Raw genomic sequence first — 8,189 nt, 5'->3', positions numbered from 1 at the left:
GAGCGCGCTAGTTAGCCCGCTCTAGGTCTGCTAGCTGCTGCAACGCGTTGACAATAAATACAAAATTAAGGATAATTTTTGGCTTCAATATCTCGAGAAAAGATGACTTTACCCGTAGCGTAAGCAACTTACGCAATACTCGTTCCCTCTTCTAGAGAGAACCAAGGTTACATTAGTAACTGAGTACGATTTACAGTATGGACTACATACTTTTTATATAACCTAGGATCTTTAGCATATTAGTCCACATGCTGTTACTGTCACAGACTGCATTTCCTATCATCCTCCCTGGCACCAAACCAAGCTCACCTGAAACTCATCTAGAGCACACACACTAAGTCATTGTTTGAACTTATCTGATGTTAAAGACCTACCTTGTGACTTACCTGCTTGATGTTCCTGACTACCTTGCTAGGTAATGCTATCTCCAGTCATCCTAGTCATCCTCCAGTCATCACATTATCCAAGTCGTCTTCCAAGATTCAAGATCATCATCTCTCATCTCAACATTGCTCCCTAATGGGTATGTGCTCCAACATTTCTGTAAGACAAAAACTCAGTCTTTTCTAAGTTAACAATAAAATTGTATCTCATGTGCTAACGATCTCAAGTATAATCACTTACCTGTTTATATATTGTGTTCTTGCCATACCTGCAAATTAACCTACCTGTTTGAGTTTTACCTCAGTTCTGGTCATTTTGTCCAAGCCTGAGCGTGACAGTTACCTAATAATCATAATACTGTTTAATAAGCTAAAATACTTCAAAAACAGTTCTGACATGACACAACTTGAAAGCTCACACCCTATCGGACACTCGTAGCAGCAAATAGTACATCAGAAAATGTTGCTGATGCTTCAAAGTGTCAAATAAATCCCTGTTCATGTGGCTAAAGGTTAGTCTTTGATCTCGGGAGAGGGCGAGGATTAGTATTTCTCACCTTTAAAAGAAGCAGAGAGAAATGGGAAAGGCTGGCCATGTGATTCCTGCATGAGTAAGGTAATAAGGACAGAATAAAAATGATCTGCGTTTTGGCGTGATAGAGTTGTAATAGACTTGCTCTCTGCAGGAGACACAGGAAAAATAGATTGACGTCCCACAGAGAAAAGTCTCTCCCCGTTGGGGTTTCCCCTGGGATGGAATGCACACGTTCATCCAACCTCCGTCTGCCAGAGCAGTCATCTATCATTCTACATTTTACCGTGCAACTGCTTCTTTAGAAAATGGAAACGAACCTGCCACGACGACCTGCATAAAGATTTCTGATTAGGATCAGCTTCCTTTCGCATGTTCAATATGCCTGATGGTGGGGATAGTTTTGTTCAGTTGAGCTTAAGCTCTCTGAGGTAAAAGCGAGTCTCTATCAGACTGCAGGTGTTTATCTATAATCAGTTCATAATGAATGAGATATATTCCTAGAGAAAGATTCCTGATCCTCCTTGAAGATACTTGATATATATTGGACAGACTATATGAATCTGTAGCTTTTATTATATGAAACCCATTCTTCTGCTCACACATGCTAGAATTAAGCTTCCAGTCTCTTCTCTTTTCTTTAATGTTGTTCTCCACCCCACAACATATTCTCTTTACAGTCAAAAATGCTTAAAAACGAATAAAGCTTAAAATAAATAACCAGAAAGTCCCTCTTTTGTTTAGAGTCGCTAACATGTCATACATTACTGAGCTCAGAGCAGTCAGCCAGAACAGCCAAAGACATTTACATCACATCAGCCCGTTCCACGATACAGGTAGCATTGTAACTATTAAAATGCATATGGAATAAGATTAAGTACTACCCTGATGAAATGTGACACACTGTAATGAAAAAGAGACAGAGAGAGAGATGAAGGGAGAGAGAGGGAGAGAGAGAGAGAGAGAGAGAGAGAGAGAGAGAGGGGGGGGGGGGGGGGGTACATACATTCACTATCTATTAATCATTTAACGCCACCTTAATAACACATTTATCAGATGACTGCAAAAATCAAAGAAGTTATGAAATATTAAAGTCGCAAGACCAACATTACACAGTCAAGTCATAAATCATAACAATAATGAATAATTTACATATGTGCATATCATTCCTCTGGTCTTTTTGGCCTACTGTAGATTGATCACTCAAAGCGCAGGAATCAATCTCAATAAAGTATGATCAATTGAGGTCCGTATCTCACTTGTGTTAAAAGTTAAAATGTCAAAGTTTTATTTTCAACAGATTTTACGGATTTGTGGAGGTTCCCTCTGACTAGCACTTGCATTGATTAGTACAACAAAACCTTCAGAAAGCATCTGCCTACATTGTCTCCCCTGATGTGTTGTTCAGGCTCCTTTAAACAATTGCTATCTTTTCCATTCCTTCATTTGGGTCTGATTGAGGGCTCCAGCCGCGATGAGATCGATAGCTCAAAGTGAATACAAGACTGACAGAGTAAATTGGGTTCTCTTGTTTAAGTTAACAGAGGACCTCACTGTGATTTTTTCTTTATGGCTTTTGGCCCAAACAGAATAAAACATTCTCCAATGGACCACCATCTGAGAGGTTACCCTGTTAAATAAATAAGTGCTTAAAATGAGAAAAGATAAGACATGGCAATTTCTCGAACTAAAATAAAGTGCAAAAGTGAAGGGGGAAGTCGAATCCCACTTTGGAAATAAAACCAATGGCAGGTTTTCAATATTCATCTCTGAGATTTTTAAATCTTTGAATGTGTAATATGCTGAATCAACAGTAATTACAGCTGACTATGGATGGTTAAGGTACAGATCCAGACCCAGCATCATGTCTTAATGTATACTTCTCTTCTCTCTCTCTTTTTTTTTTATTTTTTTAAATAAGACTGAGCAATCAATCGGCAGCATCAATACCCCTTAGCATTGCTTTAACTGTGCGCCTCTGCTAGCTAATGAAATCTGTGCAAAGCTCCTCCAGCTATCGATCGGAGGGAGCTCTAATTTGCCGCTTGAGATCAGGCAGCTCCATCTCTACCTTTTCTCTCTCGTCGCTCTCTTTCCTAACTCCTCCTCCTTCCACTCTCTCACATAGCAGATAACTGCTGAGCAGACTTGCCTTGAGCAGCATATCGAGCTGGGGTGCAGGACAATGGAAATATTTCATCAGACATTTAACAAAGTATTTAAGGTTGAATAGATACGTGCAAGTGTAAAAAAAAGTTCTGAGCTCTGGTAAAATAAAACAGCCTTACAACACAAGTAATAACTGTATTCTTCAGCTATCTCCAAAGTCATCCAAAGACTACAGTATGAAGCTGACGTGTCGTGACTATCTTATGATTACTGATATTAAGGCTGGCTTTTGTAGGCTAGACACCCTGCTAGTCACACAAGACAATCAGGCACAGGACAACAGGATACTATATTTTCATTGTTTGCTAGACAGAGCATATACAAAAATAAAATAGTCATGAAGTCATGGTTGCAGATTAGATGTTTAGGCATGGACACAAAAAGTGGTAACAATTTACAATAAGGGTACATGGATAATCATGTACTAATACCTGAATTAATACTTAATTCAACATGAACTAATGATAATTAAAAGCCTGAACTAATCATGAACCAATGAAGAGCTATCCTTAACTACGACTGGAGTCATTATGGATTCACACATGAATAACGCAGCCTTGACTAATTTTAGAACATGTTTGATAGTTAATGCATTAATTAACATTTATGGATAAACCAAATTAAACAACTTCTTTGAGAAGGAATAAGAAGTACCCTGACTTTGAAACTAAATTAAATAATTTTATGCCCCTTTTCACAAGATGTAAAATAAGTCACTGATGTCCTCAGAGTGTGTATGTGAAGTTTTAGCTCAAAATACCAACAGATCATTTTTTACAGCATGTTTAAATTGTCACTTTTGGGGGCTCAGAAAAACATGCCGTTTTAGTGTGTATCCCTTTAAATGCAAATGAGCTGCTGCTGCCAGCACAGAGGGCAGAGCCTCACGAGCTCTTACTTTCATTTCTGTGATCACTGATCAGTAACGTTAGGCCTATCGCTCCGGACACTGTAAGCTGATCCATCAGATTCATACAGATCCATCCCTCGAGTAACAATGAGAGTAAATTAAGACTGCTATGTTCATTCTTACATCCAGGGTTCTAAATTAACTTTTTTGATCACCAGCCAATGTGGCTGGTAACTTTCTAAAGTTACCAGCCAATCAGAATATCCACTAGCCAAAAGGTTTTTTTTTTTTTTTTTTTTTTTTGAGTAGACATGTGGCAATCCTGACAATACATGACGACATTATTGTGATCAAACACTAGCCATTCACGTCAGCCCGTCAGCCATTTGGCATTACATTTTCTTTTCTTAGTTTCTCTGTCGATACCCTCATCCCCTGCCTCGTTCCTCTTCTCGCCCTCAGAAGTCTGTCCCAACCACTGCCGCATTTCGTTTAATATTAACATACTTTACTAGCCAACTCCGTTTGTCTTATTTCTTGTGTTTTCTGTGTCCGTTCGTTTCCATGGTTTCTCGCAAACTTTAGGCTAAAGAAAACTCAGAAAAAAGTTTCTGTAATTAACAGAAGAAAGACAATATAAGTTGCACTGTAGTTTCCACAAGTGTAATGGCTGCCGACATTAACAGACGATTTTGCACAAAAAAAATTTTTTTTTTACATTTAAAAAAATGTTCCGTCCCGCCCCTCCGTGTTCGGCGATCAGGGTTCGTTCTCTCGCAGCTAGTAACTTCACGAGCGTGTCTTTTCCGCTCCGTATGTGCGCCGTTCTCTTCCGTGTGTGTGTGTGTGTGTGTGTGTGTGTAGTCTATGGTGTGTGTGTGTCGGCGCGCTGCGCTCTCTGCTCAATGTTCTGCTCTGTCATTAACGGGTCAAATGCTCGAATCATGTACCGCTCGGCGATCACGCACTGGAAAAGCGTGAAATTTAGAGGTGGATAAACGCAATTTAGAGGTGGATAAACACACTTAGGAGGTGGGTAAACGCTATTTCCGAATTTTGGGAGGTGCGTAAACGGCGTTTACGTGCGTTTAGCCTCCACTACATCCCTGCATATAATGCCTCATGCATCACCGGCCAAACTGGCTAGTAAGTTTTTATTAACACCCGCCAAAATGAATTTTAACCCGCATTTGGCGGGTTGGCGGGTGTTAATTTAGAACCCTGCTTACATCCAACAACAAAACACCTCAATCGCTTAGAAGACATTCTTGTCTACAGCTGCTCCGTCATCGAAACAATGGCTGACTGTGTTTAGCTCACTCAGGGCGGGTCTATGCAATGTCAATCAAAAGTCGTTTGCGGGGCTTGTGCAAAAGTACGTCACATTGCGCCAAATCTGAGAACGGCTTGTTCTGAAACAGTGCTTATGATTTATGGGGATTTAAAAAAAAAAAAAAAAAAAACACTGGGTGGATTTTTATCATTATAGGGTGGTTGTGTACACACACTGCCAACACACATTTATGTTCAAACGCCATGTTAAAGTGAATTTTGCATAGTTGCCCTTTAATATCATCATAGCTTGAATTTTTGATTGCAGCTTTGTCATAAACAATACTGGACGGCAAAGGATTATTTGATACTCTTTATCTGTTTTGTGTTTCCCTTCAGACTCACCCTACTGTGACTTATGCGCTAAATAAAAAAAAAAAAATAATTCAAAGCCCACAAAGAATATTTGTGGAACAGTTCCCAAAGGAACGACCAAACTGGGAAACAAGAGTTCTGGTCCTCAAATTTGATTTGCTTGCGCAGTGTTCCAAGAGTGTTAATACAGTCTAACAGCACTGCGATTGTACATTGTATAATTTTAGTATAATATTACAGTAGTGATGTTTTTTCAGTCACTTAGTCTGCTGGTTACATAGGCCAGTAGGTGGCGACAAGTAACTGTCTTTATGAGTTATCCAGCGAGTCATTTATTCAATCGATTCATTCAGAAACAGTAGATGTACCCTCATTCACAATTCCCTACTTTTGTCTATCTGCATAGTCCTCTTGATCTTGAAGGAGTGAATGAAAACAGGTGAGTGAATTCGGACACTGAGTGTGTCGGAAAGGCTGCAGATGCCATCTCCCGCCTGCCATCTTCCGGCCGTGGGAGAATGGTGCGAGGCCGGTGGCGTGATTAATGATGAGCGAAACCTGCACAACGCACCGGTCTCATATCTCTCACGGGGGAGCGGAGGCATAAAGGAGGAGCGACGACAGTGAAGAGCGAGAGAGGACAGGCCTGGACTTTTGTAGTTTTTGTTTTATTATGTGACAGCAGTCGTCCGTGAGGGGATGCTGTCTTTTACATTCGTTTTCTTGTTGATTTGTGTTCAATTATGTCATTAAAGTCTTTAAATGTTAGCCGGTTCCCGCCTCCTCCTTCCCATAACAACGAACTGCGTTACACTCTTTATGAGAATCATTGAATCATTCATTCACCTGATTCATTCAGGACTCTCTACTGTGTGCTGCTCAGAGATGTGCAACAAATCAATATTGAGTCAATTCAATGAAATCTATGTACGTTACTAAGTATTAACATCTTGTTTATTGAACTATAAAAGTCATTTTACAAAAGTTGCTAATTTCCACGGTCGTGTGACAGACCATTGGTTTGGTCACCGCAACAAGGTTGAGCAGAGCTTAACTTTTTGTGATTTAATGTGAACGTTGAACATAAAAGAAAGAAAGAAAAATAGTTGTGTATGGGAATTGTTGATTATCTTTCAAAAACAATCACATTTCATGTTTGACATCAACTCTTTAGTCTTACTAGGCTTTTGTTTGAGAAAAAGCTGTAAGGGTTTTGGTCAATGAGGCTTGTAGTAATACCGCTCTCTCTCCCTTTCAAGGAGAGATCCAACAGTCTGTATCACAAGGGATTAGACCATGGGGAAATGTTCCTAAATACTGCCAAGCAAAACTGCATTAGAATGCACAGTCAACTCTAATTAAGGTGGTTTCTAAGGTATTATGTGGTGCAGTTGAGCAGGCCAAATACAACACAGTGACACCCAGCTATATTGCCAGTTGCTCTAGAATGAAGACAAACCTTTCCTTCAGTCTGCAGTTGGCAAACCCAGTGATATAATGCTTATCTGGCCACAGAAGCTATCACAGTACCATTAGTAGATGTTTTAACCAGAGATTTTTCACAATCATAATGCACTGTTATCCTCACTCTAGTGTAAAAAGAGATGTTTGTTTCAACTGCATTGGATTGGGAACCCATGGAGACTAAATATCATGTTAGACAGTAAATGTTCGAGATGTTCTACAAATAAAACAGCCCTGCAAATACAAACACAACTGAAACCTTCAGAATTTTAATTCAGGATTTTAAAATAACAAAACTGCATATAGACTGACCTATGTTGTAATGTGTTCTATACCTAATTTGTATAAAACATTATTATTGTAGTGTTATATTTGATGCTTGTAAGATGCAATTATTTGCATATATCACCAAACACAAAGTTACATCATCCTTTACCTTCCCTTTCCTTTGTCTGATACACTCTGTTGTCAACATATAGTTTTCAAGAGAAGATATATTGCATATTATGGTGGTGCAGCAATAAACATCCCTGACATCCCACATAAATGAAAAGACCCATGCTGCATTTATCAGTTGAACAGGTCACCAAATACTTCATTCACTGACATTTTGGCAGTGGCTAAAGTACCTGTCTGACCTTTTATCGTTAGTGTTGTTGAGTTCTGCACCACACAGTGTAAAGCAATACATATCAAACAGCACAGAAATACACTCCATTCAAAAAATAAGAGAAAGTGCAGCATTGAAAAGAAAGAATATCTTAGTTTTTTATAGAATATCAAGTACAACACCAGTGTTATGTCTTAATACATGTGTGATGTTCTGGACCATCCTAATGACCTAATCTAACCATGGCTTCAAGCTCTCAGCCACCATTGCTCATTACTAAGCAGCTATATTCTGGTGGACAAAGACTACAGACGTAACAGAGAAAATGTGTGAATAATGGATTAATACATGTAAAGTAAACAGTATTGAGATGTCACTCATTGTGCCAGTGCCGCCCCGAGCCTTTTGGGGGCCCTAAGCAGAATTTGATTTGGGGGCCCCCTCCCACCACGCGGAGTCACCTGTTTGACGATTATTGACACAAATGTCACGCTATAATGTTACATTATAAATGAATACAATGAGGTTATGTAT

This window comes from Squalius cephalus (assembly GCF_949319135.1).
Source record: "Squalius cephalus genome assembly, chromosome: 3".
In the NCBI taxonomy this organism is placed as follows: domain Eukaryota; kingdom Metazoa; phylum Chordata; class Actinopteri; order Cypriniformes; family Leuciscidae; genus Squalius; species Squalius cephalus.
This window is presented reverse-complemented; position numbering follows the sequence as displayed.